Genomic DNA, 12564 nt, shown 5'->3' on the forward strand with positions numbered 1-12564 from the left:
TGCATGTGCCATAATTCATGTTTATTTTTAAAGTCCCAGGTGTAATCTGTGGTATTTTTAACATGAGCTTAAGGAGCTGAGTTGAGACGTGAAAACCTCAAGGAGATCACATAGCACGGTGGGCCTACACAATGCTGAAGTTTGGAAACCTCTTCGGTGCTAAGAATTAAATTTCCCAACAGAGGACAAAATAGTGTTTTTAAATCAAAAGACAGAATTGTAGAGACAAATTAGGTAAACATACCGAAATTGATTATGGGAAGTGTTTAGAAACTCAAGCACTCCTTTAATAAACTAAAAAACAGTGACTTGCATTTTGGGAAAATGTAACATATTACAAACATTTTGGCTTCAGCTATCTAATCTGACCTTCATTCTCTTCAGGTCCAAAATCATTTTGTCTGGAAGCGGAAAGGTGTTTAGCATTCCCCGAACGAATGGCTAGATGAACTCCCCTCTGGCTAGGAAGCTTTGAGGTGGTTGGAGGACATGTGATAAAGAGCGGTAGAGAGCAGAGAGGATGCTAACTTTGAAGTCTAGCAAGAGTCTAGAAGAACAACAGTTTTTCTCATATTTGGGCAGTGGATTTAGAGCATTGAAAAGGATGTGTCAAAATTGTACGCCATGATGTTTTTGTAGATGTTTTCTAGTTAAGAAGAGTAAAAAAGTTTGTTTTTCTTGTGCTTACGTATGCAACTAAATAAACAAGCATCAGAAATGCAATAGGTCTCACATTTTTTTGAGTTAGAGCTATTGGCATAGCTCAACAGCTACCGGACAGAAATTGCCACTGTGCGGGTGCCAAACAGAGCATTGCTGTGTGAAACAGCCTGTAAGCCTAGAACAATGTTGATAACCTACAAAATAAAAAGGCAGCTCAGGATGACCAGGAGGAACCACAGACATATTAGGATGACCAACGCATGCAAACAATGGGTGAAATCGCCTGGGCGTGACACAAGCATGCAAAGGCGGGATAATCAGACACAATGCACCAATTAAACCCCCAGATTTCTAAATGGCACAACAACAAATTCATGGGCATGCCAAAAGCGGATAGAGGAGATAACAACAGGTTTTGCAGAGCGCGCATGCGCGCTGCCTTGGCTCGACCTAAAATGTGCATGTCTATCAATGCATTGTGTCACAGTCTTGGGATTGATCACATATACCTCTATTTGCATGAGGCAAAGCACCCTTGGGCCTGGTATGCATGGCATGTTTGCTCACATATTAAGACACTACATAATTTGTGAAAGATTACATGACATGTGCCTCTTTTGGGAACAGTGAGAAACCCTATACTCCCATCCCTTCTAAGATCAATCCTAATATGGCACATCTGTCTTTTTCGTGGTATTTTTGACTTTTTCAGCTAGACACTTTAAACCCTGGCTATATTTTCCAATTAGTCTCTGTTTAAACATCTGTCGGTAGACTGCATTTAACATTAGCTATTTCAGCAAGGCACAATTTGATTAGCCCTTCTGAACCACAGCCAAAGTCTGCAAAATAATAGCTCAATTACATTTTGTTTTGCTTTCATTTGTCTTATAGTTTCTGGAGTGTGATACAGTTGCTAATAATCAGGTAAACTAATTCCTTTAAAATGAGGTGTACCTATACTTTCATGACCTTTGGAGCATATGCTTAATAATCTGTTCCATCTTGAATATGTGAAAAGAAACTAAAACATTGAAATAAATGTGTATCTTATTTTCGCCTTCGGGCAGCCTTACTTTTAATGCTTGCTGTGCACCGAGACTTCAACCTATTACTGTGATATTTTAAACAGATTCGTCAAATACAATAGCACATAACCTATATTCACAATATAAAACGTTTGCAACAGCTTAGCTATTGGTCTTTATAAAGATAAGAGCTAATGGCTTTGCCAACGCTTACTTATTTATTGTTTTTTAAACATATGCACACCACTTTTAGATGGTGTTATTTTTACATGTTCTTGCTTTTAAACTTTAATTGCCTTATTCATATGCCTACAAAAATAAATACAAGATCTGTGGCTTACAAAAAGACAGTATACTACCAAACTTTGAATATCATAACTAGGCTTTCCTGTTTAAGGTTTAAACCAATAATAACTGATAAAACCCCACCAACCATCATCAGGGTAAGCTTATAAACACTGATAAACAACTACACAATTGCAAAACAAAATGCCAGTCATAGAAAGTAAACTGGGAGAGAAGGAGTCTTTTTTATAATTTTCTGAAGGGGCAAGCACAACATAGCTTAGTTATAGAAGGTAGCAGCAAGAAAGACTGGTCAAAGATTATCCTGCTTACGTTTTACTGACATCCCTAAACAGCAATATATTGTTTTTTCTTCCTTTTGTGTCCTCAACTTTTGTGTGCTTGGATTAGAGATGCAGGGTTTAGAAGCATGTTTTAGGTTTGATTCTATTTACTTTATACACTGTAGAGGATATAGGAATGTTAAAATCATACATGATCTTGTGCCTGTGTTTAATTCTTTCACTGATTGGTGAAATGGCTGGCTCATAAGAATCTTGTCCAATATGTACTATCAAGTTTACCCACAGATACAGAATAGTAAAACCCTTTGATACATCGGCCTCCTTTTCAAACAAGTCAATCTTGAAAGCAGGTTACCTGCTAAACAGGCATTAAATGTCAAATGCAAGGTGTAGTGACAGATACCTGTGGGGAAAAGTGCTTTTACAATGCACATGGAATAGTGGCAAAAATATCACCAAAACTTTCCTCATACTAACAAAATTCAATAACAGATGATCCTGGCTTTTTACCCAATTGTACTTTACTGCTGGCGCATTTGAGCCTAAAGCTACAATTTTAACAGCAACATTTTAAGTCCCAGAATACTTGTTGTGATGTCTGTCAAAATGTCAGTACTGACTGAAAGTGAGACATTTTACATAGGGACATTTGAAAGTTTCGAATGTCCACACAACAGCAGCACCACATTAGGATAGTCAAGTAAGAGTGCAGAAAGACACTGGTGAGCATGTTTATAACATCGACTTTCAGTTGCATTGGAATGCTGGACTACAAATTAATTTTTTAATCATTCAAACTTTTAAAGGATTTACAAGGCACCATAGTGTTGGTATGGTTGACCACCCCTACAATTTCATAATATTGAATAATGCGTAGGTGAGTGGCCCTCAACTGTGTCCAGAAATGTGTTTATTAAAACATTTCAATATAGCACTCTTACTTTTTAATACATTAATATTCCTGTAAACCGGAAAGACTCCTGATAGAGAACATGTGAGAGGTAATGAGGTGTGAGTATGAGTGGGAGTGCTAGATGCACACTTTTTATGCTTAAAACTATGGATGGCAACTGACCAAAACACCGGGGGTGGAAGTGACATCACAAACCCTTTACCTTAATGACATAACTGGAAATTATATCAGATGAATCTTGCCCCTGGTTGTTTTCCAGGAAAACTTGTCACATGATCTTAACATTAAAATAATTGAAATCACTGATGTTCCATAATAAATGCATAATTAGTGTAACAGTATAACAAAGACTAAAGCATATTTTAGATACCCCCATATTACGGTGCTGACTTGATCGTTGAAAGTTCTGGGGCAAAATACATTCCTTGAATTGTAATAAGCAAGCACAACAGGTAAGCCACACCTCTTTTAGGGGGTTTCTCTCCCACAGAAAAAATGTGAAAAGAATGGGGTGGCAGCGCATTTTAAAGTACAAGTTTCACATAAATTTGCTAAAATGCCAATAACATTGAAAGGACACTCATTAAACAGTAAAATCATTTTATGGTGTTCCAAGCCAATGAAACATGGCATTTGCCAGGAGAAGACCCAAAATATTTTAAATGTGATATTGGTGCCACCATGTCATAAATTACATCCATTGTGCGAGGTCCAGCACGCTGTCACGGGAGACCCCATATTCCATAGGTACACCCTTATATCAAAAATTACAAACAATATGCCAGTGCCAGAATGTAAACATTTTCTGTGTCCATATCCCATAGATGACCCTTATGTCAAGAATTACCTCAGTTTGTCAGGACCAGCATTTTGTCATGGTTGCCTCCCTCCTTTATGACATAGTGTCCCTAATTATGCTAACAAACACCTTCATTGAGCTAGAGCCACCACTGTGCCAATGGTGTACACATGCCAAAAATTTCGCCAGTATTTTTCCATGGATGCTCTATATGCCATGAATTATCTCTAGTATGCCAGTATCAGCATTTTATCATTGGTGCCCCTTATGCCAAGAGTTAATCCCAGTGTGATAATGTCAATATTTTAGGACAGGGGTCTGTCACATAAAGAATTTACTCACAGTTGAGTCTGGTCTCAGACGTCTGTGTCGCTGCGAATGCTCAGCTGGCTGTTGGTGATTGCCCCAGAGTGGGGCTGATTTGGGAGTGAGTGCTTGCCATTGGATGCCTGGCCGCGGCGGTCTCTGCTCACTCCGGCTACAACTGGTGCCAGGTTCACCCGGTGGTAAGGAGGTTGGGACCCAAGGTGGTAGGAGCCATACTGAAGGGGAAGCCTGCCACCCCTCCGCAAGACTCAGCTGATTCCACTGGTGAACCCTTGGGAGGCACGCAATTACGGCAGTGCTCTAGATGTACACTGCTACGAACGAAGGCGGAAGTGGCCCCGGAAAAGAGAGGAAGAGGCGGGACAGCCATCAATCACCGCCCGGCTGGTTCGACAGAGTTGGAGCTGCTTTGAGCTCTGGCCGCAAAACAGACAGAACCAAGGAGACAGGAAACTGTAGGAGCCTGTGGAAAATACCTGCTGGTATAATTGGCACAGTCTCTAGGGTTTTGCGATGATGCAGCAGCGGTATCAGGACCAGCAGGTGGCCCCTCAGAGGCCAAGATCTCCCAACCCTCGGCTGGAGGTATGGAACCACCACCTTGTCTACCCTTGGGAAAAATTGCTGAGGGAGAGGATACTGTAAGGAGGGATGTTGTGACCAGAATTGGGATATATGAGGAGGAGGGCAATGAGAGTGCAGGAGTTGGGTCCCTGGCCGGCAGTGTGGTTGAAAATGGGTGGTCTGTTTAGACGGGAGTGGATGATGTTCTGAGTGGGGCCCCCCAAGCAGGGTTATATCTGCTGCACCATTCTCTATTATTTTGAACCCAATAAGTCAAACCCAGTTAAAGGATTCCCAGCCCTTTAAATCACCCCATCAATCGGGGGCCCTGACTTTGGAGGCTGCACAAGTAAACCATGAAATGGAAATGGATCCCAATTACTGCTTTTTCTCTCTATCAGATGGGGTGGGGTGGTCAGTGGACGGGTCAGGCTCCCCAATAGCGTCAAGTGAAAATGATAGTAATCCTGACATGGTTAAGCTCCCCCTTTCACGACAGCGTGGACAATGGTTAAAATAACAGGCTGTCAGACGTCAATGGCCAAGAACCTCTAACAGATTCCCTAATTGGTTGCCCAGCCCGTCTTGCTTCAAGGTGCCTCTAGTTCAAATCCTCCTACACTGGACACTATTCTCCAATCCATATTATTACATCATGAAGAGACAAGACAAGATGCTCGTGAATCTCAAAATGCAGCAAGAAAAGTGCAGGGTGCATCAGAAAGTTGACCAAGACATGTAGCACTATAGGGGAGCACCTGACGGACCTTGAAACAAGAGTTACTGGTATCGAAGCAGATTTGACTGTCACCTGCACCCAGACAAAGGCACAGGAAGTGCAACTTATCGACATTCAATGGAAACTAGAGGAACAGGAGAATTGCCAGTGGCGCAACAACTTGAGGGTCCTGGGAGTGCCCGAAGAGAAGGAAGGAGTGGACATACATGCATATAGGGTGGAACTCCGACGCAATGCTTTCCCAGAAATTACTGGCTGGAACTGGGTGCAAGACATTCAGCGAGCCCACAGGGTCACCTTCGCTCTGAGACAGCCTGCCAGGGAAGGCTCAAAACCACAGGCTATTCTAGTATTTTGGAGAAACTTTCTCTTAAGACAGCTAATATTTTATAAAGCCAGACCTGAAGCTAAGAGAAAATTCGGTGATGTTTCGTTCTTCGTCACACGTGACTTCTGTCACATTACAGGAGAAAGGCACTGGCGATTACGCCAACTAATCAAAGCTTTTCAGGACAAAGGGACACAAGCCTTTTTATGCAACCACGCACCCCTGAAAGTCTTCTGGGGAGGCCAGACACGATTCTTCACCTCAGAAATTAAGGCTACTGAATACTTAATGGAGTCAAGATCATAAGTAACAAACTGTTTAAATTGGGAGATTATGCACCTTTTCATTTATTTTCTGTGTGTCCTATCCCTCTCTTTTTTCTATATAGGGTCATGTCTGCTTTAGTAAGAGACCGACAAATACAATGGGTCCGTGGGTCACCAGGGTTAGAATGATCCTGTTTTTCATAGGGTAATTAGGTGTAAAGTTTGTTCACAGGTCGATTGTGCTGCTTTTCATCACTACAGAAACCAATGTGCGCTCTGGACACTTTTTAGGGTTTTGGGGGATGGAGAGAGGAGGGAACAGGTGGGGGATTTGGGGTCGTGGATATTGGGTTGGTAGATCAGGGTTTGGGGTAGTGGTAGGAGGGGTAGGGGAAGGGGGAGAAGGGTGGTCATGGGGGGAATATAAAGGGGAAAACCCCAGAGAGGGAGCAAAAATCCCATGCGGACTTTAGATATAAGTGAGGATAGGGGCATGAGAAATATTGTAATGGTCAGCCCTCTTGTACCAAATGAGTAGAATAATGATATGTTCAGTTAACATAGGCCGACTAATAGATAAAAATAAGTGGTTATGGGCTGCCGAGATTTTAAGAGCCATAGCAACTGATATAATATGTTTGCAGGAGACGCATATCCCATGGGGCAGGAGGGGATTAATATCAAACAAAGGCTACACACTATTAGCCTGCCCTTCCCAGAGTTCCAACATCAGAGGGGTTGCCATCTCAGCCAGGAACAAAGTAGGATTGGTGAGACGTAGACTTGCCGATACTCTTGGTAGATGGACACTGGTTGAGTTAGAGATTGGATTAACAGTATGCCACATTTATAGATCAAACCAAGATGACCCCAAAGTATTGGAGGACCTGGAGGTGGAATTAGCATCTTCGTCCACTCCTTTGATTATTTGTGGGGATCTGAATTGTCATCGGGCAGTGGGGAGGGCCTCAGTAAGTGGATACCAGAGAAGGAAGCCTAGAGCTTATAGGGCTCTATCCTCACTTATGACTAGTCATGACTTGGATGATGGCATGGCAAGGTTAGGCGATCCCTGAAACTTTTTACCCTCCCTCCGGGACGTGGTGGGTGGGCCGCTCCTAGCCTTACATTTTATTGCTGGGCAGCTTTACTACAGCAGATGAGTATACTTTTCTTTGAAAAAAATCCCAGCAAGTGTGTTGAAAGGCCTGGTGGTCCCCCAACTATCTATGAGCTTGCAGTCTGGAAGTGGCAGGGGCTACGCTGCTGCGTCAATTGGAGCCTAGTTATTTCAAGAAGGTGCAATTTTAAAATCATCAATGCTTGGAAAATCTGGGGGAGAATCCGAAAGTCCATGAAGATTTCAAATTACGTGCCCCAGGTGTGGGATTGGTCCGGCCGAAGTGGTTCATATGTTTTATGGCTGCAATAAGTTGTTACCTTTAAAGAACAGCTTAGAGAATTTCTGGGAGAAGTTACTAGGCAGAAGGGTTTGTCTCACCCACTCCCTGATGCTCCTGGGACATGATAGTAGCAGCCTGTTAGACTCAACGCAGACTAGCTTTGTTTTTATATCAGTCACAGTCGCTAGACTGCTTAGTGTATCAAGATGGGAAGATCCCAATCCCCCCAAGTTCCAAGCGTGGTTGGCTCGATAAATTGCCATCCACACCAAGAACAAACCTTATAGGATTGTAAGGGGTGACAAGCCAGGAAGTGGGGGCAAAATATCTGGTCCCCTATGTCGAACTGGCTAGATAGGGAATACAATTCAGGGAATTGACTGATCTTTAAGCACTTTGGAGATCCCTAGCTATGTTTTAGAAAAAATAGCTATCTGTAAATAATTTATATAGCAATCTATGTATGTGTCTATGCGTTTATATTAATGGTACAACATGTTTATCCTATTATATGAATTTGGAATTATCTGTATATTGTATTTAATTGATATGCTCCTCTCTGAGGAAATTTAAAACATTTTAAAAAATGTAAATGTCAAAACCCCTTTTCTATTGACGGGCACACCACACACATAACAAATGCCCACAATGTCAACCTCTCTACGTGACCTTCCTGCAGAACAAACAAAACAAGCCGGGAAGCTTGCTGGACAACAATCACCACTTTTCTGTTGTTGCACATATTTTCACTCCCATCTCCAGACTCCACATCAGGGCCTGGCAGTGACCCTCACTGTCAGGTATGTGGCCTAGTGCCTTCTAAACCACTTTATTAGCATTCGCTGTGAACACATTTTCCTTTCCACTGACTGACCACTGAGGCAGAAAAGTTTTGGTCCACAGCTGGGTCGCATGTTGTCTGTGTGCAGGTACTGTTCAATATTGGCCGGCTAAAGTAGTGGAACTTGCATCCACAGAGTCTGCGGCCTAGGCAGACAGGGGGCTGAAACTTACGCTTCCTTCTGGCTAGTGTACAGCCTTACTACTGAACTACACAGTTCCAGTGCCTGCCTGTTTGCTAAAAAAAATATAAAATAAATAACGTAGGGTTCAAAAGTAATGATGCTCTTCTCATGCCCAAGAATGTGCATTTTGTTTCTAAAAGCGAAGCGTGAGCGCCAGCGAATACAACTGTCTCCTGGTGTATGAAAGTTATTCACAACTAGGAACAGACAGTCTGGAAATAGCTGGGATGACTTCATTTAGACAGAATTACCCAAATCTGTTTTTAATAGACGCAGTACACATAATACATTTTTACAATATGACAAGAAAAACAAACTTAATAAAAACTCCCCGTCTTCTGTTACCCAAGCGCAGCCTATCCATGACATGTTTATAATTTTTTCACCATGATATCACAGCTATGTAAGTAACAAAGCGAGGCAGCACAAAACAGTTACCAGATATGACATCACCTCACAGCTCCCACAATCAGTGCCGTGCACGGTAATTGCAAGCAGGGTATTTTCCAAACCTCCTCGAGGGGTGGGCTTTTTACCTCGCGCCACTTCCTAGAATCCCTGACCCACCGCCATTACAGACTTGATGTGCACATGCTATTCTTTATACTCGTGAATGAAGAGACAACCTTGGTTTTTTTAAATTATGAATTTGCCCCTCATTCTGACGAGTGGACTAGCACTCGAATCAAGCTTGTGTTAGGAAAACAAAGTCTCGTGGTGACAAAAGGTGATTTCTTTATGCTCAAGCTCTCTGGGCCTACCCGACATTCTCTGCGGCAATCTTCCCTCTCTGACTATCTCGGCTGGCTTTCCGGCCTGGGCACCGTGCCAGGCGGACCGGACTGCCCCTCATTGTCACTTCTGTTGGATGGCGCTGGCTACCAACTGCTGTTATTCTAAGCTGCAGGAACGTATCTAACTACCGCCTGTGCTACATACAGTGCGTCGCACTAATGAGTTTCAGATTGGAGTACTTTGGTGAGCATGTGTCAGAACGGTGCCATGGTTTGCAGCACCAAAGGGGGAAACACAGTAGTTCCGAAACGCTTTGCCGACTCGAAATTGACAGAAAAGCGACCTCTGCTCTTCATCAGAAATTCCAACAGACTTGCAAAATAATAGAATCTTCTTTGATCGCCCACAGCGAGCCTCCAATGGAAAACACTACATCGCTTGACCCCGGGATGACCTGGCAACCACGGATGATTATTGGGTTTAAAGTGCTCTAAATCAACCGAAGATGTAAAAAGAATCCTGTAGCACGTATCTTTTTAGAGCAGCGTTGCTCTATGTTCAACACAGTTTCCATTTACAGTGAAGGACAGGGAACGTCTACTTTAAATGTCAAAACGAAACCTTTTACAAGCTAAAGCAGACAGTCTTAATGAGGAGTTGGTGAAATTGTCACTGCGCAAGCAGGAAATTATCAGATATCCATAGGCGCACGAGCTTATAGCCGGGGAGTAAAACAGCTGATCTGATAGTGATGAGAGTGGGCATTAGTTATGTTATTATCATCTGTATAGCTCAAACTCTGCCCCTGGCAGGGCCTTGTAGCGCCATTGGCAGTCCAGTTAGCTTTCCAATATTGTTCTGGTATAAAAAAAAATCAAGGTGAGATGCTCTGGTTTCTTTATTAGTTGTTCCCCACAGATCATAGCCATTTTAATGCTTTGCATGTCCAGGAGGGCGTTAAAACAGTCTCCAAACAATCTCCAACCTTTTCTATAATTACAGTTACTTATGTTCAATGAAAATCAGGCACAGCTACTAACAAATATTATTAGTCTTACAACACTGCCAAGATCAAACAAGGCTTCATTAGTGACCACTCCAAGCAGAATTACTAATAGTTACCACACAATTGCACCCGAAAGGGTTCCCAGAAGGGTTGACTGTAAAAGCCTTATCAATTTGGATTGCCCCTTCATGAGTACTAAAATGTCAGCAATGGGGCGTGGTTTGGCAAGATGGCTGCTCAAATGCTTTGAACCTGAGCTCAGTTGCCCCAACTAATGATCCTTTCACATCCCCCCTATAGGAGTGACTGAACGCTTGTACACTGAGTCGTACGGAATCCTGAGGCGAGACTCTACATTTTGATGCTCTTTGTTGGGGGTATCGAGGCCTGGAAGTGCAGTGCACGCTCTTGGCTGCTGAGCCCGCAGCCCTGTTGACATTGCCGCTTGTTGAAGTGGCCTGCCTGGAGAACCCCGACTGCACAGAAAGGTAGTGCAGAGAAACCAGAGTGATTGGCGCGATACTAAGGGCTGGCTGGGGATCTGCTGTGATACCCGGGTGTAGCAGAGGAGTCCTGTGGGTCTTGGAAGCTGTTGCCAGGACCAAGAGGTGAGCTGGGTGTCCATCGCTGCGGGTGTCCTTTGGGAGAAGCAGGGAGGTCTAGGCCCGAGCAGCACTGCAGCAATAGTGACTGTTGGGACACACTGGTGGAGAGCGGTGTGGCACCCGGCCGCCATTCCTGGCTGCGGGGGATCATGAGAGCTGAAAGAGGGCCCAATAAGAGATTGGGACCACGGATGGGGAGGCTCTATTCTGACCAAAGGGGTGGGTGCATCCAGCGGCAATGGAGAGTGGGGCGCACAACCCTATTAGAGGGAAGTGATGGTGTTGATGGGCCCGCTGGGGGGCCTGGAGAGGATGAACTTCTTTGGTGAATGCAGTAAGTGAGAGAGGCCCATGATTGGTGGCCCCGGGACACTGACTGTGGTGATAGATGGAGGCATCCAAAATATTGGTTATACCCCCCCACTGGGAAAGGTCTGTGGGCTAGGGTGACCAGGGCTTGTGAGCCTGTGGGGCCTGCGTGGTGGGCCCTGAAGATCTTAGCTGAGAGATACAGTGTGGAGACCCCCATATATAAGGACATGGAGTAGAGCGGGTGCCCTAGAGGGAGTGGTATGGCCACAGGAACGACCCAACCTGGCTTGTGGGTAACTAGAGTGGACTAAGCCCCTCTTGGGTGAAAAGGCAGTTGGAGACTCTGGCCTTCGGAGGAATGCAGTAGACAGGTACGGCCACGGTGACAGGTTGTGAGAGCTACGAGCAGGGCAGTTGGCATGGTTCATCGGTTCCCTTGTTAGAACTTGGCTGGGACTGAAGGGTGCAAATTGTCTGTACAGCATGACTGCGGGTCTGACCCCTGGTGGGCTACAGCTGCTAAGGATATGAGGCGGTGCCAGGGGCACTACACAAACTTGTGCAACAAATGATTGCTAGCAGCACCTAGGAGTGGGAGAGCATCAAAGGTCAAAGCAGGAACTGGGGACAACTCGGTGCGCCCTGCGATACTGCTGTACAGAGGCTCCCCGGGCTGGTCACAAGAAAAGATAAAGCACCCAGAGGCCAGCAGAGCAACACAATCACTCAATACACGCTGTAGCAGTGCTTGCCACCGCATAGCATGCACCAGACGGGGCCCCCAGTGCAAGGCCCGGAGGATGAACCATAGAGAGTGGTGTTGCTGGAAGCGATTCAGGGGGTCACACACCGCCTTTGAGGGCAACATAGACATGGTGGCAATTGTGGTTGACCTCCTATGCACAGATCTCCACAATGTCTCGGAGAGAGTGACGGTTGAAGAGCAAACAATTGTTAGTTTAGGCCAGGATGTTGCCACACTCAAGGAACAAGTTGTGAGACTTACGGATACTGCTAGGCTATTAGAAGAGAGGATGGAAGACGCTGAGGGCTGGTCCCAGAATAACAATTTGCACCTGGTGGTGTTGCCAGAATGGGCAGAGGGAAGATCGACAAGAGCTTCGAGAGGACTGGATCCTTATTATTCTCAAGTCAGAGGGCCTGTCTCACATTTTCACAGGAGAGAGAGTGCATCGAGCTCTGGTGACGTGCCCCCCCCCCAGGGCCCCCTCAGCGGGCTCTTTTCACACTGATAGTCAAT

General features: G+C 44.5%; 1 protein-coding gene across 12 annotated transcripts in view; it reads right to left on the bottom strand.

Moving 5' to 3' along the window:
* FOXP1 (forkhead box P1) overlaps positions 1-12564 on the bottom strand; it is a 935659-nt gene that overhangs the window by 274264 nt on the left and 648831 nt on the right. The window lies entirely within an intron of this gene.

The sequence above is a fragment of the Lissotriton helveticus genome, chromosome 9, assembly GCF_964261635.1.
Source record: "Lissotriton helveticus chromosome 9, aLisHel1.1, whole genome shotgun sequence".
Lineage (NCBI taxonomy): Eukaryota > Metazoa > Chordata > Amphibia > Caudata > Salamandridae > Lissotriton > Lissotriton helveticus.